The sequence below is a fragment of the Canis lupus genome, chromosome 5 (genome assembly GCF_048164855.1).
Source record: "Canis lupus baileyi chromosome 5, mCanLup2.hap1, whole genome shotgun sequence".
NCBI classification, from domain to species: domain Eukaryota; kingdom Metazoa; phylum Chordata; class Mammalia; order Carnivora; family Canidae; genus Canis; species Canis lupus.
The window spans coordinates 35,672,078-35,696,264 of record NC_132842.1 but is presented as its reverse complement, the minus strand read 5'-3'; the positions used below and the strand labels follow the sequence as shown (position 1 = coordinate 35,696,264).

Sequence of the window (24,187 nt, the reverse complement as noted above, 5' to 3'; positions counted from 1 at the left end):
AGTCCAGCATCAGGCTCCCTGTTCCGTGCTTCTCCTTCTGTCTCTGCCTGCCACCCCCCATCCCTAATGAATAAATAAATAAAATATTTAAAAATATATAAAAATAATAATGAAGAAATCATGGTGTCATTGTGCTCTGGAATATTATGCAGCAATTAAAATGGTACATCACATATCTTTTCTCAAATGGGAAGACATTCTCTGTACCTATATAGTTGAGAAGGAAAAGCAGATCCCTGGGGTCACCCTTCTCCATGCCCCATCCGGAGACATAGGATACTCGATGCCCCACCCCATCCTACTCCCTGGAGCTCTTGGGGGCTTAGTTTCTCGTCCTCACAGCTGTTTCCACCGCAATCTTTCCCCATCTGCCGCTCACCGCCCCACACACTGTCCCATTGCCCCTTGTGGTTCCCTGGGGATACACCCCCTTCTTGCACACCTCCACAAGGTGTAGCCAGATCTTGCAGGGCTCTTCCCTAGGGGTTCAGGATTGCAGACTTCATTTCCCCCATCCTGAAGGGGGTAGCCACCAACTGGAACCCGGGTTTGCTTTGCTCCCATGACACCTGCCCCCCAGATCCAGGAGGAGGAAGGTGACTGAAGGTGAAAGCAAAAGGCTGTTGGGAGCTAATGGGGAGGGCAGCGCTCCAGAAAAATTTCCCCACCCCTCTAGCACAGCCCTTGGAAACTTGAAATTCTTCTTTATTATCAGAATGATTTCATATTCTTTGTCCCTTCCCTTTGTCTTCCAGAGAAAAACTTGTCTTCACAACAAAACAACCCTTGAAGATGGCTTTTTTTTTAATATTTTAATTATTTATTCATGATAGACCAGAGAGAGAGAGAGAGAGAGGCAGAGACACAGGCAGAGGGAGCCCAATGCGGAACTCGATCGCGGGTCTCCAGGATCACGCCCTAGGCTGAAGGCAGGGCCAAACCGTTGAGAAACCAGGGCTGCCAGAGATGTTAAGTTAAACAAAAACTACCTTCCTCCCCTAAAAGGCCTCTTCCCACCAGCTTTTACCTCCCATTTTCTTAGCACACGCAGGCAGCAGCCTGGAAGCAGAGTCCAAGCTGCTAAAGGGGGCTGCCTTTGGGTGGTGGAATTGTCAGTAATTTTTCTAATTTCCCTATAACAAACACATGTTCTTTTCTGTACTGAGGAAGAAACAATCACCGCAGAATACCCACCTGGAGTACACCCAGGGGAGAGCTGCTCAGGGCATGCAGGCCTGGGAAAGGTGTTCCTGGGGGGCTGGGCCCATTTAAGCTAGAGAGAAAGCTAGTGTATGACTAAGCAGGTATAGGCCTCTCTGCAGCCAACCAGGGCTTGTAAGCAGCAAAGGTATATGCTCTGTGCTGCGCAGGGTGAGCTAGTTCCAACAGCTGCATAGCACAAGAAGGCCAGTTCTCACTGATAGGAGCTGTCCTACCATGAAATGGACTGCTTTTTAAGGCAGTGAGCTCCCTAGTATATAACGCATGCAAGCAAGATGGGCAGCCCTCAACAAGGAGAGCTCTAGAGGGTATTTCTAGGCTGACCAAGAGAATGGCCTAAGGGTCTCTGAGGTCCCTTAAAGCAACTCAGAAAAGCTTGTTGGCCACCCTGACAAGACAAAATATCAAGGGCACTCAGGCCATTTCTCATATCGGTGCCAGAGGAGGCAGTCAGGGTGGATTTTCTGGAGGAGAAGGTGTGGTCATTGTCCTGTTGGCCCCTCAATCTCCAACCTGTGGGTACATATTTTACTGACTCTCTTGTCTGAAGTCTTTTGGTCCTTTCTAGATAAAAATGAACAGGGCCTCAGCCTCTGCCTTGTTGCATGATCCTGGATGAGTGCCAGCCTCTATCTGGGCCTCAGTCTACCTCTCTATTCAATGGGCTCAGCTGAAACCATCCATGTTTTTTTCTCCAGGGATGGCCAAGCTGCTAGTCACACACTTATATGAGAGAAGGGGAGTGAGGGATTGGTGCTTTTTTTTTTAAGATTTAATTTATTTATTCATGAGAGACACACACAGAGAGAGAGGCAAAGACACAAGCAGAGGGAAAAGCAGGCTCCATGCAGGGAGCCTAATGTGGGACTCCATCCCAGGACTCCAGGGTCATGTCCTGAGCCAAAGGCAGACTCTCAACCGCTGAGCCACCCAGGCATCTCTGGTGCATTTTTTTAAAGAGAGATTTTAGAGAGAGAGTGCATGCCAGTGCCGGGGGGGGGGGGCGGGGAGCAGAGAGAGAATAAGAGAGAGAGAACCCCAAGCAGAGCACAGAGCCCAGGATGGGGCTCAATATCATGACCTTGAGATCATGACCTGAGCCAAGATCAAGAGTTGGACACTTAAAAAAAAAAAAAAAAAAAAAGAGTTGGACACTTAACCTGACTGAGGCATCCAGGTGCCCCTGGTTGGTGTATTTTTGAGGGGGTCTCTGGTTGTATCCCAGCTTACAGTCCTTGGGACTTGGGCCTCATGCTCAGGAGAATCAGCAGAGGTGGCGGGCCCACAGAGGCAGGCCAGGGGTTCAGCCAGGTTTTTGAGAACCTCCTCCCCAGACCAAAGCATAAGGGAAGGTTGGGAAGACAACTGATGTTATGATGCCATTGTTACCTTCGTGATGGGGCATCCATCTGAGCTCCTCCTAGAAGCGCCCCAATCCTTCTTCCCCAGGGACCTCAGGGAGGGGCCTTAAGACCCAGCCTCCTTCCCCAGCCTGCACAGCCCTGCCCAAAGCAGGAGGGTGCTCTGAAGAGGTAGGGAGTGGTGAGGGCCAGGCAAGGCCAGGAGACAGAAGAACAAACCGACGCCCATCTGCAGAGGAACTCATTCAGGGTGGGGCAGTGGTTAGAGCGCTGGTGGTGCGGTCAGGCCGGCTCCGTCTGAATCCCCGCAACGAGAGACCTTGTGCAAGTGACTCCACTTCTCTGGACTTGTCAGGACAAAATGCAACGCCACCGGGACAGCGATGGGCTCCTGGCTTCATTTTATTCTCTCATGCCAACCACCTGGAAACAAGCCCTGAGCCCCCTCTGGCCCTGCCCTTCCTCCACAGCCCTACCCGCCCGCCCCTGTCCTCGGCTCGCGTCCTCGGCTGCCCCCGTGCGGCCCTTCGCGGAACTGCAGCCGCCCGCCTTGCCCGCCCAGCCCTAGGCCCGTGCGCCCGTCGCCGCCCAGCAAACGTGGGGCTTGGACGCGTCTCCTGGTCTCAGGCAGACTAGCCGTCGCCTTCCAGATTTCAAAGACTGGTAGCTATTCTCAGAGACGAGCCTCAACCCCTACGTATGGTCCCGCATCCTCCTCGCTGGTTCCAGGCCGGTGGTAGGAGCTTGGGAAGCCACCCTGCGCCCCACCCCGCCCCCCCTGGGGCGGCCTTTGTGGGCAGGAAAGAAGTGGACACGCACATTCTCGAGACAGATCACATAGTGATCGAAGCTTCTGGGGGTGTCCACACACACATACATCCACACACACATACCTCAGGCCTCCACGTGCATACGTGTGCAAGGGCACACAGCCACAAGCGCCAGGCAACCATGCACCACACTGTCTTCTGTGTGCACACAGCCACATCATCACACACACGGCCCCTGCCTTTCCGTCCATCTATCCCTCTGTGCCCTGTGTCTCTCCCCTTCCCCATGACTTCGGGAAACCAATGCTTACCATAAATTGCAAATACGAACTCCTTTCCATGGCCTAAAGCCCTATCTACCCCTCAGACCACATCTCCCACCACCAACCCCTTGCCCATTATTTATTCACTATTTCTCTGGCAAAAATACACAGCACTCACTCACACTTCTGTTCCCTCTTCCTGAAATGTTCTTCCACCAGATCCTCCACTGGCTGCCTCCTTCCCTTCCTAAATACCACCTCCTTCCAGACCACCAGAGTTAAGAGGCTCCCTACCCTTCATTCTCTCAAAACATGTTTACTTCAAAATGTGCCTCCTAATCATTAGAGAAATGCAAATCAAAACCACAATGAGATACTACCTCACACCCATCAGGGTGTGACTACTATTAAAAAAAAGAAGAGGAAGAAAGAAAAAAACAAGTGTTGGCAAGGATGTGGAAAAAATAGAACCCTTGAGCACCATTGGGAGGAATGTAAAAGGGTGCAGCTGCTGTGGAAAACAGTATGGTGGGGATCCCTGGGTGGCTCAGCAGTTTAGCACTGCCTTTGGCCCAGGGTGTGATCCTGGAGTCCCAGGATCGAGTCCCACTTTGGGCTCCCTGCATGGAGCCTGCTTCTCCCTCTGCCTGTGTCTCTGCCTCTCTCTCTGTGTGTGTCTCTCATGAATAAAAAATTAAAATCTTAAAAAAAGAAAAAAGATCGAAAACAGTATGGTGGTTCCTCAAAAAGTTAAAAATAAAATTACCATAGGATCCAACAATCACTTCTGGGTTTATACACAAAAGCACTGAAAACAGGGTCTCGAAGAGATTTTTGTACTCCCACATTCATAGCAGCATTATTCACAATGGCCAAGAGGTGGAAGCAACCCAAGTGTTCATTGATAGGTGAATGGATAAGCAAAATGGGGCATATACATAAAATGAATATATTATTCAGTCTTAAAAAGGAAGAGAATTCTGACACATGCTACAACATGGATGAACCTTGAGGATATTATGCCAAGTGAAATAAGCCAGTCAGAAATATAAATACTGTATAATTCCACTTATATGAACTATCTAGAAGAGTCAAACTTGGAGTGTCTGACATTTGATCTCAAGATTGTGGGTTTGAGCCCTGTATTTGGGTGTAGAGATTATTTAAAAATAAAATATTTTTTTAAAAATAGAATAATCAGGGGATCCCTGGGTGGCTCAGCGGTTTAGCCCCTGCCTTCGGCCCAGGGCATGATTCTGGAGTCTCGGGATCGAGTCCCACATCAGGCTCCCTGAATGGAGCCTGCTTCTCCCTCTGCCTGTGTCTCTGCCTCTCTATCACACATCTCTGTGTTTCTAATGAATAAATAAATAAAATCTTTTTAAAAAATAAATAAAATAAAAATAGAATAGTCAAACTCATAGAGACAAAAAGTAGAATGGTAGTTGCCAGGGACTGGGGAAGTGGAGGGAATGGGGAGTTACCATTTAAGAGGTACAGAGTTTTAATTTTGCAAAATGAAAAGTTCTGGGGATGGATGGTGGTGATGGTTGCATAACAATGAATGTACTTGGGCAGCCCCGGTAGTGCAGTGGTTTAGCGCCGCCTGCAGCCCGGGGTGTGATCCTGAGGACCAGGGATGGAGTCCCATGTTGGGCTCCCTGCGTGGAGCCTGCTTCTCCCTCTGCCTGTGTCTCTGCCTCTCTCTCTGTGTCTCTATGAATAAATAAGTAAAATCTTAAAAAAAAAAAAACAATGAATGTACTTAATGCAGCTGAACTGTACACTGAAAACCGGTTAAGATAAAAAAAATTGTTAAGGATGGTCACTTTTTTTTCTAGATTTTATTTATTTACTTGAGAGAGAGCACACAAGCAGGGGGAGCAACAGAGAGAAAAGCAGAAGCAGACTCCCTACTGAACAGGGAGCCCGATGTGGGGCTCAATTCTAGGACCCCGGGATCATGACCTGAGTCGAAAGCAGACACTCAATCGACTAAGCTACTCAGGTGCCCCAAGACCAAATTTTTATGTTTTTTTTTTTCCAAATGTTTGTTATATTATATCTTTCCACCATTAAAAATAACAAAAAATATGTAGTGGACATGTGTTTGCTTGTTCAATCCCACTTCACTCATGAAACTGTGAACTCCAAAAAAGTGGAGTTCTGTCTGTATGGCACACCTACCATGTGTTGCCACTCACTGAGGACATGAGGAACATGATGGACAAGGTGACAAGGTGAAGGCTGAAGTCTCATAGCCTTCGGGGAAGGGGAGAAAGACAGTGAACAAACAGGTAAGCAAAATGACCACCTCTCAAGTACCATGAGGAAAACTGGAACAGTGAAATATCAGAGGCTTCATGAGACATGTCGGCTGGGCAGTGGGACACACCATCCTGCGGAAGGTGACATTTTGGCTAAGACTCAAGAAACAGTCAAGCCTGTGATGCCTGGGCAGCTCAGCAGTTGAGCCTCTGCCTTTGGCTCAGGGCATGATCCCGGGGTCCTGGGATCGAGTCCCACATCCTACTTCTCCCTCTGCTATGTCTCTACCTCTCTTTGTCTCTCATGAATAAATAAATAAAATAAAATAAAATAAAATAAAATAAAATAAAATAAAATAAAATAAAATAAAAAAAGAAACAGTCAAGTCGGTCATTAAGTATCTGGGAGACCATGGTTGCAGACAAAATATAAAGCAAGTGCAAAGACCCTGGCTCAGCATGAGCCTGGTGTGCTAGAGGAACAGCAGCAAGAGGAGGGGGGAAGAGAGTAGAGAGGAAAGAAGGAAGCCCTGAGCAAGGAAGAGGGGATGGAGGGCATTACTGGTGGCAGAGGAGGGAGGCCCCACCAGTTCACCAACCTCCTCCTCCTCAACCAATGAGCTTCTATGAGTGGCAACCTCTAAGTGCACTAAATGCCTTTTGCAGATCAGCTCAGAGGATGTTCACACCCGAAAGAGTCTGAACCACCCTATGCTGCCCATTCCTCCCCTGCCTTCCTTGAGGACCCAGTCTGAGGAGTGTCCTGCTTCCCACCCAGCCCGCTCCCACCACACCACCCCCACCCCCTGCCTCATCCGCAAGGGCCTGCCTCATCTGCAGGGGCCTGCTGCAGGCAGGGGGGGGGTGCTAGCCAATCACTGCCAAGGGTTTTTGGGTCTTCCCTTCTCTGTCCCTCAAAAGCAAGCCAAGTAGAGGAAGCCCACCGGCTCTCCCTCACCCAGCTGGGGACCTGTGACAGGAGAAGGGAACCAGAAACCCATCTCCAGCCTCTTGTTTCAGAGGTCCATCTGCAAGCCCCGTCCTTGGGGAGCCCCAACTTAAGGGGAGGGAACTAGGAACCCACGGGGCTTGCCAGGCTGGAGGGCAGCTTGGTAGTCAGTGAAGATGCCCTCAAAGGCCAGAGACGGCATCACCGGCAGGGCTGAGAGGGCTGGCTTCCCCCAAATGCCTTCAGTACCCCAAAACCTGGACCAGGACACACCAGGAGAGAGCAGGACCCCAGGAAGAGTTTAGGTCTTCACCAGCCAGGACGCATGTTACACAAAAGGAGGGCCGTCTATTCCAACCTACAGTCCTGGGCTCTGGGAGTTGAGGACCTGACCCAGGGGTGGGCAGTCCCGGGTCCCACCCTCACAGGTCCTCACCCAAAGGAAGACATGAGGGGTCTTCCACCTGGGACTGGAACATTGCAGGACCCAGCACTAAATATATGTAAAGCTTTTTCCTTTCCTTTGTAGTTTCTCAACTTGCCATGATGGGTTTCTGTATTTGCTATATAATGTCATTCTAAGTAAAAAAAAGTTAAAAATTTAAACTAGCCTGGATTTTTACCATTCATCTTTATATTGTGCAATGGCAGTTTTAAAATATAAATACAGGGATGCCTGGGTGGCTCAGTGGTTGAGTGCCTGCCTTTGGCCCAGGGTGTGATCCTGGAGTCCCAGGATCAAGTCCCACATCAGGCTACCTGCATGGAACCTGTTTCTCCCTCTGCCTGTGTCTCTGCCTCTCTCTTTCTGTGACTCTCATGAATAAAATAAATAATCTTTTAAATAAATAAATACATACATACATACATACATACATAAAATACAAGGGCATTTCACTTATATGCCAAATCATCAAAATTATGCAGTTTGTATTTTGACGTTTATACATACATATATTTCATTCTTACCTGAGCAGTGGACACATGGAGCAAACTAACTCAATTATTTTTATTTCACTTGATTTGTGCATATTCTACTGACACTCTCTATCTCTGTCTGACTGGTAAGAAGGACTGGAAGGAAAGGGAACTGTGGGTTGCTTGATCTTTCCCTGTGCTGTGGTTTCATGGTCAGAGTAAGGTAGGTGTTGGCTTATCCGGGGATACAGTATCCAGGTGGGGGGGGATCCGTGGCAAAGAAGCAGGTAGGAAATCCTGAGGAACTACAGGAGTTACTAGAGGGCTATGATGCTCCAGCCTGCCTGCTCCCCATAAAGGAGCATGAGTGATGAGGGCACAGAGGTTCAGGTCACAGCATGGAGGCCCTGAATGCCCTCCATCTGGGCCTTGTTCCAACTCTAACCAGGCCATGTCTGCCTAGAACCTTCTGTGACTCTGCAATGCCCTCAGGATGAAATCCCCAGCCCTATTACTGAGTGCCACACATTCTGCTGCAGCCATAGCTCTGTTCTCCCTGAACCATGGGCTTGGGATCTGTCCTTCCCTCTACCTAGAATACTCTTCCCCACCATGCCCCTTCTTCTAGCTAATGCACACTCGTCCTTTGTCTAGACATGAATGTTCCCTCCTCCAAGAAGCCTTCTCTCACCTCCCAGGCTGGGTCAGGCACCTCCCTGGCCTGTCACAGGCCCTGTGCTCCCCCCATCACTGCCTGGCATAACATCCCTTCCCTCACTACCAATGGGCTCTATAAGGGCAAGAACTGAGGTTAAAAAGGTTAAGAGCCCCAGACTCAACACATGTGGGTGTTCAGTAGTGGTTGTTGGGTGGATGCATGAATTCAGAGGCAGTGAAAGCCCTGGACTCTGAGCTATCCATCGGCTCACAGATCAGGCCACCAGGAAGGGCTGGAGGAGCTAGAAGACTTGAGGCACCTGCTCTGTTCCAGGCCCCACCTTCTTTACCCTCTGAGCTTATTGTTACTCCCATCCAGCCCAGGAAGGCATGTTCTTCTACCTGTTACATAGCTGGGGAGACTCAGCCTCTTTTCTCTTCTTGCCCCCAGTATGTCCACATCCAAGGCCCAGCTGGAGTGAGCAGCCCAACAGCCTTAGCCAGGCCAATGCAGATGGCCTCTTTCCTTGGCCACTCTCAGAAAGAACTCACTCCCAGCTGGGGCCTGTCCCATTCTTTCTCCCTCCACTCCTTCCTCCCCCTCCCCACTTCCTTCCTTCCTGTTCTTGGATATTCCCTCTGCAGGAAAGGCCCCAGGTTCAGGGGCAAGGCCCCTAGGCCCAGCTGCCCAGGCCAGGACATATGCTTCTTCCATCAGCTAGCCCCCTCTGCCCTCCCAGGGGCCGGAAATCAGATCCAGGCCCAGGGAATATGTGCGGCACAGGAGACAGCCCAAGGTCATCTTGTCCCTCTCTCTGCATCCAGCCCAAGTAGTAGCAGAAGAGCTCTGAAGCTCATCCTGAGGCCAGGAGTCTGGCACCAAGCCTGTGAGGGGCTTTGTCACTCTACCTGTGAGCTTACGGACCTCTTCAGGAAGGCCCTGAGCCTTTGTCAACCTAGGCTTGGATCTCATGTGCTGGGTCACTGGCACCTGGCACAAGGTACTTCGGGCACCAGTGCCTATAACCATTATAATTCTCCCTGACATCATCATCATCAGATTCCTCACAACTATCCTGGGAAGTAGACAGAGTTTATCTATAAATGAGGAAACAGAGCTTAGAAAGAAGAGGAAGATCAAGCTCTTTCAGCAAGTAGCAGAATTGAGACCAAACCCAGACCAGGCCAGTGCTCTTCATAACTATCAAACCACCCATTCTTGGTGATCCTGAAATAATTCTTTACTTCCCCAGTGCCTCAGTTTTCTCAATCATGTAATGAGGTGGAGGATGGAAGGAGGCATCCCCAAGGACTTCACTCACTAATCCATTAAGCAGAGGCTCACTGAGTGCTATCCTAAAGCCAGACCACAGATGGTCATGAGATTACAGACCTGACCCTGGATGGTCCTACAGGGCAAGGTCATCCCGATCCAGTACAGACTGCAGGAGTCTAACCTGGGTCCTTCCTGATACAGTTGCATCTCTTTCCTGCAATACATAGAAGAGAGGAAACCTCACGTTGTGGGAGGGGGAGAGGGCGCCCTCATCCCCCAGGACTGAGGAAGATTAGCGAAAAGCCCCAGACAGGTGGGCAGAGGCCATAATGGGATGTCTGGGAGTAGGTCAAAGTGCATGCCAATGCTAAGGATTTAGGTAGGACCAGGCAGGAGCTACCAGGCTTGGAACGGAGACACTGCACCCTACCATCACCACCACCCCCACCGCCTTATCATCTCCTCACCCTTCTGCATGCAGCACACAGGGACAAAAGCCCAAACTTCTTGATCCACGAGTGGAGATCTAGATTCGGTGCTACCACCCACACACACACACCCCACCGCACCCCCACCCCCGCCATCACCCGGTACCCTCAGTCCCTTGCTCCCTAGCCAATATTCTCCCTTCATCCAAGTCTCCAGTCCTTCTGTCTTGTCCCCAGAGAGGGGGCTCTATTGCCAACAACCCCAACACTCCGGTCCCTCCGCCAGCCCCCCCCCCCCTCATGTACCAGCTCAAGGACGGGCCCCACAAACTAGGACACTAGGACGCGAGGACGCGGAAAGGGGAGGGAAGGAACGCATGCACCTCCCGGTCCTCGCGTAGCAGCCCGGAGAGCTGCGCCGCTTCGTGGCCACCAGAGGGCGCGCGCCCCCGCCCAGAGCCTAAGCCACGACGGCTGTGGCAGTGGACCCGGCGGGGCTAACAGAGGATGGTGGCGAGGCGGGGTGGGGCGGGGCGTCACTCTTGCCAGGACTCCCCCGAAATGCAGCCGCATCCTGGGCTTGGACTTGTCTCCGAAGGACAAGAGGCTCGGAGGCAGCCCCTCGACCTCCACCCCGGCCGCGCCCAGCTTCCGTCTTGGCTGACCGCTCGTGCGCCCCCTCCTGGCGTCAGTGAGCACTGTGGTCTGGCGGAGCTGGGGCTGGGGGAGTGGGGGAACAGGAAGATAAGGGGAATTTACCGGGAAGCAGAGGGTGGGGAACGCGATGCGAGTGGGAGAATACTAGTCAGACTGAGGTTGTTGTGGCACTGGGTGAACAGGAGTACTGGGAAGGCCCTGGGATCTCCATTGGATGTGCAATGTGCTGGGTGAATAACGGAAGGGCACTAGGGGCTACTAGGCAGGCACCGGAGGCAGTGGGTCAACCCTGGGGAATCCTAAGGGGGCATCTAGCCAAACTGGAAGGAAAGCACTAAATGGTTACTAGATAGTCATTGGGGAGGGTGCTAAATGGATGGAAATACTAAGTAAGCATTAGGAGGGAGAGTAGATTACAATTAGATAGCAAGTGGGGGGAGGGGAATCCCTGGGTGGCTCAGCTATTTAAGGCCTGCCTTCAGCCCAGGGCATGATCCTGGAGTCCCGGGATCGAGTCCCAAGTCGGGATTCTGCATGGAGCCTGCTTCTCCCTCTGCCTGTCTCTCTCTCTCTCTCTCTCCTCTCTCTCTCTGTCTCTAATGAATAAATAAAAATCTTTAATTAACAAAAAAAAAAAGATAGCAAGGGGGTACTTGGAAGTACTTGGGAAGCACTGAAGAGATGTTGGGTGAGTACAAGAGGCACTGAATGGTAATTGGGGGTGTCACTGGGCCCACAGCAGGAAGGTTTGAGAGGGTTTGGAGATATGGCATGACTGAGAGAGTAAAGGGCCGTTAGGACAGTTCTTGGCAGGTACTGGGGACTTGGGCGTTATCGGTGAGAAGTGCTTCCACCATGGACCAGGATGGCACTCCCACAGCAGTACCTCAGTGCCCCCTCACAACAGCCCCTGGAGCCTGGATCATTGTGTCATTGTCACAGCCAGGACTTAGAACAGAGATGTCCCTGGCCCATTGACCAGGACCTGTTCCCGGTTTCCTGGCCGGGGATGGTGGGGAGGCAGTGGGGGTGCCACAAGTGAGCAGAAGACAGAGCCCTCCTACTATCTACCTCCCCCAGATGGAGAGGTGAGTCAAGACAGGTCAGTCCCTCGTCTCTAGAAAAATAAGGAGCCCCCTCCTCAGTCCCTCCCACCAGACTTCGGCCTCGCGACCCAGCTCGCTGGCTGCTGGGCCGGGAGGGGCTGCCAGGCTCGGCCTCCTGCCCACAGCGGGGCGCCGGGGGAGGGCGGCGCGCGGCTCGAGATGCCGCGTTGCCATGGAGACGCTGCCGCATCCTGACTGCTCCTGGCAACGGGGTCCCGCAGCCAGGCAGGCGCTGGGCGGGGACCCCAGGGAGCGGGCGCGCCGGGCTGCCCGCGGCGCCGCCGGACCCCCGGGACGGGACCCGGATCCGGCCCCCCCAGACACCCCTCGCTCACGCTCCCACCGCGCACACATGTGCGCAGGCGCCCCAGCTGCAGCAGCCGGGCAGAACTGCAGCCCAAGCCCGCCCTGCAGCCCCCACTCATTAATTCAGCAAACATTTGCCGACCGTCTCAGTGCCAGGCGCGAGCTGGCCACTGCGGCTGCGGCGACGAGTCACACGGGGACGCAGCGCCACCACCCCCCATCTCACAGCCCACAGAGGAGACAGGCACAGATAACAGTACGATCAATACTGTGACCCACACACACACAGCGGCCCGCTGACTGCGTGCTAAGCCCTCCTCACCACAGGGCCTCACCAAAAGTATACGACCCTAGGGAAGGCCCTGCGAGAGCCCCTTTTTACAGATGAGAAAACTGAGGGCATAGGAGAGCCCATTTATTCACCAGAGGCCACATAGCATGAGGCGAGGCCGGCCTTCCAGTTTGGATCTTAACGGCTTTTCCACACTACCCCTGCCAGAAGTGCTTCCAGTGAGGGCATGGATGAGGGAGGACCCAACTCAGCTGGGGAGGTAGCTGGGAGAATTTCAGAACTTGGGGCCTGGAAGAAAATGCAGGTCGGCCAGGCAGAGCAAGGGGAGGCATTCTCAACTGAAAGGGTGGTCCAGGCGAAGACCTGGAGAACGGAGAGTGGCCAGTGGGTGTGAGGGAGAGCAAGTGCAGATGTGGTTAGAGAGCTGCTTTGGGGGCCGAGCCAGCAAGCTCCGTAGGCAAGCCAAGGAGCCTGCACTCCATTCGTCAAGGAGTTTGGCATGTGAGCAAGAGAGGACATGTATGGACTGTCGCTCTGGCAATCGTGGGGAGGATAGCTGGGGGGCTGGAGAGCAGGCCGTGGTCACAGCCCAGGGAGGGACAAGTGGACCCAGCCCCAGTGGTGGGGTCCAGAGATGGGGGAGGACACCTTCTTCTTGCCTGCCCAAACAAAGAATCTTCTCTGCCTGAACCAGGAACCCTGGGCATGACACAACACGGACGCAGATGCACCATAAGGCATGGATTTGGGAGGGCAGCCAAGGGAACACACTTCAGAGTGACACAAGGAAAGACCAAAGCTAGACCCCAGGAAGAACTTCCAAGGTCCAGGAATAGGACTGAGTTTGCAAGAGAAAGACCAGGGAATCCTTGAGAAGAAAAAAGCCCCTCACACATCTCGGCATGGAGTCGCCAAGCTGTCCCTCCCAGACCCCTCCTGCCAACATGATTCCTTCCTGGCCCCTGTCCAGCAGATGGAGTCCAGGGCACCCCTCTGAGGAGGCACAGCATCCAGCCTTAACCACCACCCCCTCTCAAGGTTAGCCTAATTTTTTCCCTTCCATGGATTCAGGTCATTGCTCCCTGTCCTCTCTCCCAGGCGCCGTGGAATGTGACTAATTCCCTCCCTTCATTTACGGCTCCTGTTACCTGGGAGGTATTTATAGCACGACAGCCTCTCCCACCCTCCCCAGCGACTCAGCAGCTCTCCCCCCAGGCCAGCTCTCCCCCACTCAGCCAACCCTTGGCTCCCCTCTCTCCTGATGCAGCTCCACCACCTCCCACCGGCGCCTCCCCTCACTCGTCAGACCCCCAGGCAGCCGAGGTGGGAGGGGCTGACCCTGTGCGGCTGCAGGGGGATGCCTCTCCCCTCTTCAACTCCCCCAAAAGGCATCTTAGGGGCCATGCCAAGGGAGAGATCTGCCATCTCACCATGCAGTCTGATCCTTACACTACTAGGTAACAATTATTGAGTACTTAATGTGTGCCAGGTATTATTACTTCTGGTTTGCACATAAGGAAACTGAGGCTCAGAAAGGCTAAATGACCCCCCTCAGATCTTTACAGGGGAGGTGGGGTACTCCTGCACAACTACCCTCCGCAGCCCTGCTTGGTTTGTGGGAATACCCCCAAAGGCAATTTGGGTAGAGTAAGGACCACAGGATAGATACCTAGGGGGTGCCTGATTGAAATACCTCTCACAGAGCCAGAGGTGTACCTGCTGATGACAAGCCATGGCTGATCTGCCCAGACACTGACAGGGAATAGCATCAGATGGAGGCCTCTAGGTGCAAGACACCGTCCCACACATATCCCTTCCTCTGGCAGGGGTACTGAGGAACTGGAGTGAGAGGGCACAGCTGGAGCCAAAGACAGAGAAGGAAATTCTGTGACCACAGAGGACAACTGAAGGGAAATTGCAGCAAAAGAGAGGTAAGTTAGACTCTGTGAGGTATTTATATATGTGGAGGGCCAAGGCAGGGACCAGCTGCCCGTCCATATTCCCATCTCTCAACTACCCCAACCACCTCTTCACAGCTGGGCAGACAGACTCTGGCAAGTGAAGAGACTATGTCAGCTTTTCTTGATCTTCTGACCAGAAATTCTACAACACTGATGAAGTGGCTTTGTCAGGATTTCGAGGAGACAGGGAGGGATGGCACAGGAAACTGAGTTCAAATTCCAGCCTTATACTCATAAGCATGCTGACACACAAGGTAAGTGACTTTGCCTCCCTGAGACTTGGTTTCCCCATCTGTAAATGGGGCTGACATCACACATCACTCACAGGTGGTCATGAGAACTTGGAGCCATGAGAGACCTGAGCATGGGGCCTGAAACATGGCAGGAGCTCTATAACCAGAGGCAGGTTTGTATTTTTCTCTGCTTCTTTCTTCTATCATCTGAGCAAAGGGGCCACACCTCTTCCCTGAGACTGGGGCATCCTGAGGATAAGGGCTTTGTTTCTACCATCAGCCTTTCATCAACTGTCCTTGGGACCAGAAGGTACCCGGGCAGGCTGCTGTCGGGAATGAACATTCACTGCCGTTATCAGTACTTTCATTATCATCAGTATATCACTCTCTGTGGCTGTAGCCCCAGCAGCACACACCCAGCTAGGCTCTCAGCTTTTGTTTAAAGAAGTCATCCCCCCCCCATCACATTGCCACAAAGGCACACCAAAGTTCCCACATGAGCCCCATCTCAGGGGGCCACACTGGGTCCAAGAGCTCCCATTGTATCCTTTTCACTGATACCCCCATCGAGGGGTGCCAGGAGCGGGCCTAGAAAAAGAAAGACACTGAGTCATTCTGATTCCTGCTTCAGGGAGCCAGAGCTGGCAGCAGCCCAGCTGGCCCCTCCAAGGGGGAACATCAGGGGCAGAGTTAGCCCCCTGGAGGTCCCCTGGCCGCCCCACCCAAGGGGTGACCATGGCAGCACCAGGAGCCAGATTTGGGAGGGTGGGTGGAGGGAGAAAATATAGGCTGCTAGTGGCTGGGCCCTGTCAGAACAGAAAGGGGCAGCAGGAAGCATCTGTGAGAACCCCTATGGATCTGGCATAGGGCCAGGTCTCTATCACCCTGGGAGAGAGAGAGCCCCACCCAATTCACAGATGAAGACTACACGCTGCCATAGAGAGGGCCCACCAACTGCCAGTGGTCACATAGCACCTGCTGATGGGGGCAGGCAACGCCTGCACAGGTGCCCACGACCCCCCTTCCTCATGTCCCGAGGGGACTAGCGGGCCCAGGGCTCCGCCAGGGGAATGGAAGCAGGCAGCATCCCTGTCTGTGCTGGCAGATGGGGGTTGGGTCCGGGTTTCACAGGAGACTGGGCACAGAGGTCAGGGAGTAGAGCAGTGGAGGGGAGGCACTCTGAGCCACTCTGCAGCAGGGCAGTGCCATGGGGCACAGTTTAAGACTAGACGTTGAGGCTTTAGCCTTCAGCCTGCACCCGGGAAGCTGCCAGTGGGACCCTGGGCAAGGCCTGGCCTCTCTCTGAGTCTCAGTTTCCCCAGTCACACTATCATAACTCTAAGCTCCAGTCGTTCTCCCTAGCGCTTCTGAGTCAGGCCTCCCCCTGCATGCCAGCAGGGCCAGGGGGCCGAGGGGCCAAAGAGGGGCCTGGGCCCAGGCGGCCGTCCCTCCCCACCCGCAGGCATGAGGGGTCCTTGCTGAAGAAACACGGTGTATACAAATAATTAAACAGAAGAATTGGAGTGATTAGGGCAGATGATTATTGTCAAATTATGATTTATCTTGTAGTGGAATTAGTATTCCCCCAAAGGGCCCGGCGTGGCGCGGCGCCCGCCACGGCCCGTGATTAATCGCCGTCTCCAGAAGGTCACCTCCAGCCACTGCAGATTAACTCAGTGGGGAAACTTCTTTCCGTAATTCAAGCTGTTGTTCCCACAACCTGTCATCCGCTGCTGCGGAAAAGGACGATTTCGTCAGGGAGCCCAGGGCGGGTGCCCGTCCGCTCCCCCGGCCCCTCCCGGCTGCGGACATGATCTATGGTGCGTCCCAACACTGGTGACCGCGAGGGGGGGCCGCGCCCAGCGTGGGGTGGGCGGCGGGAGGCAGGAGTAGGGGGAGCATGGGGGACCAGGCGCCGCCAAGCAGAAGTAGGCTGTGAGGGGAGACAGAGCGCGGGCGGTGGCAATTAGGAAGAAAATTGGATTTTTCAGCGTCCAGAAGCAGCTGGGATCTGCGGTGTGTGGCGCAGACACCACCCCCTTCCCCAACACACACAGGCACAGGGCTCCAGCCAGGCGGGGGTACTCCCCAAGAAGGATGGAGGATGGGGGACAACAGTCCTCCTTCAGGAAGGGAGGAGATGTAGGACCAACAGAAGGCAAAAGAACCTGGTCAGGTCTGAGGCGGCCCTGCGGAGCCTCCCAGTGAGAGGAGCTTTCCTGACCCAAGAGCCAGAACCAAGATCCCGTTTCCTCAGCGGTAGACACTGCCAAAGTCACATGCCCAAGTCACCTGGGGCCGCTAATCATGGCCACCTCCGTCTGGCAGTCTAGATCGGGTCTGAGAGGGGGCTCTGGAACCCTGGTTGTCTCCTTGCACAGGGAGAACTGCGGGGAAAGAGCCCCCCATCCCTGCCTCCTCATCCCACCCCCTGCACATCCCTTAGTTCCTTGAGTGGGAAGGGGATATGAAGGCACAAGTGCCTCCCCTTCCCTCTTTCATTTACCTTCCATCCAGGCCTTGGGGGAGTTGAGAGGGTGGGACAAGTGTCCTGTACCCACAGTACAGATGAAGAGGCTGACGTCAGGTGACTATCTGCACTGAAACTGACAGGGGTCCCCAGCACCCTCGGGATTACTGCCAACTTCCTTCAGGCTCTGCCCTGTCCAATTCAGCGACCCTGCTCATCCTCCCCACCTCCAGAAATACTCCCCATGCACTATTCTTTCAGGCCTCTAGGCTTAGCACATTCCCGAAATGTGCTTCCTGCCCCCAGCCCTCATCTGGCCAACTTCTATTCATTCTTCTCAATCCAACTATTTGTCCCTCTAGGAAAAGATGGTGCTCCCTTGTGCAGGAGCTGTGTTCTCACAGGCCTCTCCCACCAGAATGGGCACTCGCTGTGGGCCTTCTACATCTGTCTCCCCAGGGCCAGTGTATATCCTGCCCAAGCAGGTACTCAGGAAACTAATTTAGGAGGCACCAAGGAGGGGCGCCTGGGTGGCTCAGTCGCTGAAGCATCTGCCTTCCATTCAGGTCATGATCTCAGGGTCCTGGGATCAACCCCCTTGTTGGGCTCTCTGCTCAAGGGAGAGCCTGCTTCTCCCTCTTTTTCTCCCTCTGCCTGCTGCTCTACTTGTGCATGCTCTCTCTGTCAAATAAATAAATCTTGAAAAAGAAAGAAAGAAAGAAAGAAAGAAAGAAAGAAAGAAAGAAAGAAAGAAAGAAGAAAGAAAGAACGAACGAACCAAGGATTCAGGGCCCTGACTTCCCACTCCCCACCCCCACCAGCCGCAATTCCCAATACCACTTACCAGACCCCAGATCTGAAGGTTGAGGGGCAGAGGGCAGAGGTGGAGATCCTTGCTGACTGGCACCCTCGAAATCCAGAGGCCTGTGTTTAGCTCAGAACAGAAGCATGTATTATGTATGCTGCGGTTTGCTCAGAACATTCTCAGGTCTGATATATACTTAGAGTTGTGAAGACCTAGTACTATTTGGGAGGGAAAAACCTCTCTCTCTGTGTCTCAGGTATGGTGGTAGGGGAACACCCTCTCCAAAACCAAGGACTAAACACTGGCATTTTCTTAGGGGGAGAAAGGGGCTTTCCATCCACCAAGGGACTGTTTGGCAGACACCCACCCTCCAAATCTTTGGCTGATGGTGATAATGAAAACCCTGATTTAGTCTGCATCTTACATTCAAAGCACCTTTTGCTGCATTCACTCACAGACTCCTCGGGGACAAAAAGAAATTCAATACCCCATTTTACAGATGAAGGGGATTTGGGGGAGGTAGCAAGTGACTTGCCCAAGGCCTGGGGCTGTAAGCAATGGAGATGGCTGTGAGTTTGCTGAGGATGATTCTGGTCCCACTGCTCACCCAGCCCACTGTGGAACCACTGTCTCCCCACACAGGTGGCGGGCGGCTCTAAAACCTTTGCCCCCATCCTTCCCCAAGGTCCTGGGGAAGACCCTCATCTTGTGAGCTATGGATCTATAAACCTGGTTCAAATCTCAACCATGGCCTCACCAGCTAGAGAACCTTGGGCAGGTCACTTCAGCTCTCTGAGCCTCAGTTTGCAGGCCTATAAAGTGAATTACAGCCTTGTAGGGCTGGTTATGCACATGAACCAAGATGGGCCTGGCCTGGCCAACGGTAAGAGCTCAGTAAATGTGAGTTGGGTTTGTTTTATCACATTCACCTTCTCACTAATCTCTCGTGGAAGAGGTGGAGGGAGCTGATAGCTTCCCCATTTCCCACAGGGAGAAACTGAGTGGGCAGAGCTTCCAGCGAGCAGAAGACATCATCAGATAAATTACCATGAAGGCCACCTGAGATTCGGTGCCTCCACACTCAAGCACCCTCCATCGCTCCGCGTCCGTGTAACACAGCACAAATGCGCTGCCTCCCCAGCCTTTGCCCAAACTGCCCCTCCCCCCACCCGCCCCTGCCTAGAATGCCACATCTCCACCAGTTCCTCGATTGTTCCCGAAATCTTCCAAGGCTCCGCCCAAAGGCCACGCCCTCCAGGGAGCCACCCGCACCCTGCAAGCACCCTGCAAGCACCCTGCAAGCACCCTGCAAACCCGGAGCCGCCCGGCGCCCCGCGGACCCCGCGACTGGTCCGGTGGGCTTGGGTCCCGCCACCCACGCGGTTTCCTGGGCCCTCTCGCAGGGTGGGCGGGGCCGCCTCGATCTGACCCCAGGCGCTGGGGCGGGACCCGCGGGGGATGCCGCGGCCCGCGGGGGGAGCACGGCCGGCCCCCTGCACCCCGCTCCCTCCAGCGCTGCGGCCCAGGCTTTGATCCGGCTGCCTCCGCGCCCCAAACCTGATTGGCATCAAATTACGCCGCGCGGCGGAGGGAGATAATGGCGGGAGGCGCGGCGGACATGAAAGGGGGGCGCAGCGGCAGCCCGGACCGTTGTTAATGACCCAATAAAAGGGAAGAGGGGGGAGAGATAACCCTCCCTTCCATCCCCGCCCCCAAGACAGCGGCCAGTGCACACAAAGCCGCCGCCGACTCGGAAATTACCGCGGCTCAGCCCAGCGCAGCGTGACTGGAGGGGGGTGGGCTCACCTGGCGGGGAGCGGGAGGGAGGACACGCCGGCCCCGCCACACGCGGTCACGCAGACGTGCACACATCCTGATCCTGTCTTTAATATTTTTCTGGTTTTTTTCATCGTGGGTTTTTTTGCATTAATTGTGATTTCTGAAAAATACTACACTGAAATCATTTTCTTGGTTCCAGAGAAATTTTGTGCGCGCCCTAGTCCCAGCTCTGAAACACAGTCACGGACAGGAGTGCTCAGTGACTCGCACACGCTGTGCCTCATACAGACACAGTTAAGACAGCCACACACAGAGATATACAGACACATGGACACACTGTCACACCTAAAGTCACTTGCTGAAACCAACACGGGACCACGTGGACACACACCCAGCAGGGCCTACAGACATGCTCACCTAGAGACATATCCAAAAGCTGGAACAGAGACAGACATACAAAGACAGACACACACACACACACACACACACTGAACAAATTAGGAGGAAACTCACAGAGATGTACAAACACAAGACACAGCCATGCAGAGAGAGACACGCTGATATACACCGAGATCTACAGACAAATACAAACACGCATAGATAACACAGCTACACAGCATCCCAGACACACACACAAATAGACCTGGGTCACATTAAGCACACACAGTGACTCATACACCCAAGCACAAATCCCCAAGTCAACAGAGTCTCTGAGACACCCATGCCCTCAGGTCCACCCATTTCACACCTTTACTAACACATGTTCAGATGTGTTCAAGTGAGTTCAGGAGAGCCAGAGGCTGGGTTGACCCATAGCATAGACACAAATGAAGTGGGGTCACTGGGCCACAGAAGCCAGAGAACATGGCAGTGGGGGACGGGGTGGGGGTGCAGCTACCTTGAATCCATGAGGCTGGACAAATGGTTTAAACTATCAGAATATCAGTGTTATTCATTTCCAAAATGGGGTTCAACTCCTCTCCAAGGGATTGTGTGAGTCAATAAGCAATAGGAAAGTACTGAATGTTGAGCGCCATTGCCATGTGGACTCCCTTAGGGACAGCCCAGATGTTCCACTGCACATGTCCCCACAACACAACACACACACACACACACACACACGTGCGTGCACACACACACACACTCTCTTCTCTTGGTTCCTAATCACTTTACTGCTAGGGAGGTCCCTCTTAAATCTAATCCGAGTCCGTCATGCTTTATGCTGACTCCAATTCTGAGAATGGAAGAGGGCTGGCCCCTCCAAGAAGCCCCTCCTGCTCCAAAAGCCAGCACACTGAGCACCAGGACTCCCGGTGGGAGCCAGGTAGGGCTTTGTCATAAAGTCAGACTCTGAGTCAGGCATACTTTGCTCCATTGTCTGATTTCTTTTTTTTTTTTTTTTAAGATTTTATTTATTCATTCATGAGAGACACACACAGAGAGAGGCAGAGACACAGGCAGAGAGAAGAAGGCTCCATGCAGGGATCCCAATGTGAGACTTGATCCCAGAACCCTGGGATCATGCCCTAGCCAAAGGCAGACGGTTCAACCACTGAGCCACCCAGGCATCCCTTTGCTCTGTTGTCTTATTTCAAAGCCCAGTTCTACCATGAACCAGGTGTATAACTTGGTCAAGGATTTAGCCTCTTTGAGTCTTGGGTGCCATCACTGCTGAATGGGTTAACAGCATCAGCATCCAACACAGGAGACAGTGGGATGGTGAAATATCTCTCAGGCTGAGCTAATAGACCAAGGTAAAGCTGCTAGTCCATCTTGGGGTCAGAGGTGAGGGATCAGGGTTCATAGTTCCCTCCACACACCAGGACAAAGGCCTTCCCTGCAGTTTCTTCTTAGGTGGACATGGGGATTTTATGAGCCAAACCTCGAGGCCTAATTAATGCGATTAATCACAAGCCCAGCCGCACAGGCCATGGGGACAGCTGGGAGGGGGGTGACAGTCAGCTCAGTTACCCAAAAGGATAAGGAAACAGGATACAAGATTCTCAGTGGCTTCCCTCTCCTCCATCACCATGCTGACCAAAGCCCACCCCTATACCGGAGGGAAGTCCTTCTCATATCTAGATCCAGTTTCTCTTGCTGTAGCTCAGGAAGCACAACGGATCTGTAGTCAAGGTCCTGGCTGTCCCTAAACAGGCAGGTTAGAAAGGCTGTGGTCCGTCTCCTGGTAGATGGGTTTGGTGGTGGTGGTGGTGGTGGGCAAAGCCTCTCAGAGCCTAGTGCCTACCCTAGGAGTAATGCAAAGATAAAGAAAGGAGCTGGTGGCTAGAAGGGAAGGTCCCCTTCTCCCTCTAAGGGGCCTGTGTGTGTGACCCAGTGTGAGGAGGGTTGGGGGGGGATGGCCAAAGGCTCTGGCCAGGGCTGCAGCAGGAGGGGGCAACCCACTCGGGCAGGGACGCTGCCGTGTTATAAATCACCCTCGACTCAATTAGAGCCTGTGAAAGGTTGTGCACACCCAGCAGAAAGCGCGGAGCTTGGCGGACAGCCAGCTTCCTGTGGGGGGTGGGGGTGAGAGAGCTGGTGTGTGCCTATGTGTGTGTGACAAACTGTGTAGACATGCTTGTGTGTCCTTGTGAGTGTGTCTCTGTGCACCTGTTTGTGCCTGTCTGTCCCACATATGCATGTGTGTGGTCATGAGCACATATGCCTGTGAATTCTTGTGTGTGCAATATGCTTGCATATCTTTGTGTGTTTGTCACAGAGAGTATCTGTACTGTGTGTACACCCGTGTGTGTGTATGTTGGGGCAGATGTTTGTGCCTATCTGTACTGTGTGTACACCTGTGTGTGTGTATGTTGGGGCAATGCCCTCATGCCTGTGTGCACTCGAGTGCAAGTGGGTGCATGGTTGTGTCTCTCCACCGTTTTGCTGCTGTGCATGTCCCCATGCTTGTGTCCACCCGGGTATGAGTGCATATGTTTGTGACTGTCATGTGGTTGGCCTGGTGAGCTGAGCTGGACATGGGTGTGGGGGCGGAGGGATGTTCTTGTGTCAGGGAGAGCTCTAAGTTTCGTAGCGAGAGACACAGAGAGATGGAATTATGGGCAGGCAGAGAACAAGTGAGAGCCAGACCAGGCCAGCAGGAAGAAGCTGTGACAGATAGGAGAACCAAGCTTTCAGGAGAGTGGGGGTCTGTGCAGTTCAGACAGCCTGCCAAGACCAACAACCCCCAACCCTGAATAGAGAAGCTGGACACTAACCATGCCACAGAGGGGTTACCCTAATGTGGCCAAGGAGCAACCTGAAGTCCCCCCCACCCCATAATTACCAGTGATGAGCAGTCACCATGGGGCTAATCTCTGTGCTACAGCCTCCAGCCAGATAATCTCACCAAAACCTCACAGACACACTATGAAACATGGGCTATTAGAATTCCCAGTTTGCGGATGTGGAAACTGAGGCTCATTGACTTGTTCATTGGCTAATAAGTAGTAGGGCCAGACTCTGAACCTAGGTTTTTCTAATTCCAGTGGTCTCACCACATTCACTGTGGCCTCTCCCAGAGTTCTCAGTGGTCACACTCTGGGGAAAAGGGGGAGAAAAGTGTATAGGTGTGGGCAAATGAGTATGCCTCCCCATCTACCTGAATACTCTCTGAAGCCCAGGTTACTGTGCCCCCAGTGCTTAGCATGTATGTAACAAATGCCACAGCAATATGTATTTGTTGGAGGAAGCAGGGAGCCAAGACATCCTGTTCTGTTCTGAAGCTAAGAGTAGCAGACAGAAGTGTTGGTGGGGGTGTCTATGAACCACACCATGGACACTGGCCACCTCTGCCTCCCTCCCAGGGAGGAAGTATTGCCCTTGGCTCCAGAGAAGCTGAGGAGCAGGGGCTGAGGATTTCCCAGAGCCAAACTGGGCTCTGCCTCATCTCCACTCACACACAGAGATGGGACTACCTGGATGTCTTTCTAGATCAACACTATGTTTCACTTGTTTCTTCCCTACCCAACTAATGAACAAAGATTTTCATCCCCCTCCCCATTTCCCTAGGAACACTCGGGTCCCTGAATCAGGACGCCTATGGGAGAGGTCTGCACAGGCACCCTTAGCCAGGAGCCAGTTTGGGACCCCTGACTCAAAAAAGTTTCCCCCTTCTACAATGGCATTTCTCTGAGGAGTGATGGGGATCTAAACCATTAAGTCCTGGGCCTCCTTGTAGAGCTTGGAGAACCAGCCTTGGATACACCCCCCTCAGGGCCCCAGATTAACAGCCTGCCCCCCATGGAGAGGAGAATGCAAACTCACAATGGGTTCAGCTTCTCTCCTGCCCCAGCCTCCTGGGAGACTTCCTCCCTAAACCATGTTCTGCTCCCAGTTACTGACCAGGTGCCAAGAAAGGGAGGGAGATGGGCCTCCCTCAGAGCAGTCTCAGGAAGAAATCTAGCCATGTGCCAAACATCACCCTGTGTCTTCTGCAGGCCCCTGCAGGCCCCACATCTGGAACCAT

The 24,187-nt window shown here is 53.2% G+C and overlaps 1 protein-coding gene and 1 long non-coding RNA gene across 4 annotated transcripts in view; one reads left to right on the top strand and one right to left on the bottom strand.

Moving 5' to 3' along the window:
* PSD2 (pleckstrin and Sec7 domain containing 2) overlaps window positions 1–24,187 on the bottom strand; it is a 143,175-nt gene that overhangs the window by 63,686 nt on the left and 55,302 nt on the right. The gene's annotated exons all lie outside the window — the stretch shown is intronic.
* Window positions 12,195–19,327, top strand: LOC140633486 (uncharacterized). Of its 2 annotated transcripts, none has more exons than XR_012031091.1 (5): window positions 12,195–12,435; window positions 13,166–13,509; window positions 14,298–14,402; window positions 14,508–14,686; window positions 18,931–19,327. It is a non-coding gene; the product is annotated as an uncharacterized lncRNA (long non-coding RNA). The 2 variants fall into 2 exon arrangements; XR_012031090.1 differs by lacking the exon at window positions 18,931–19,327 and adding an exon at window positions 14,760–16,171.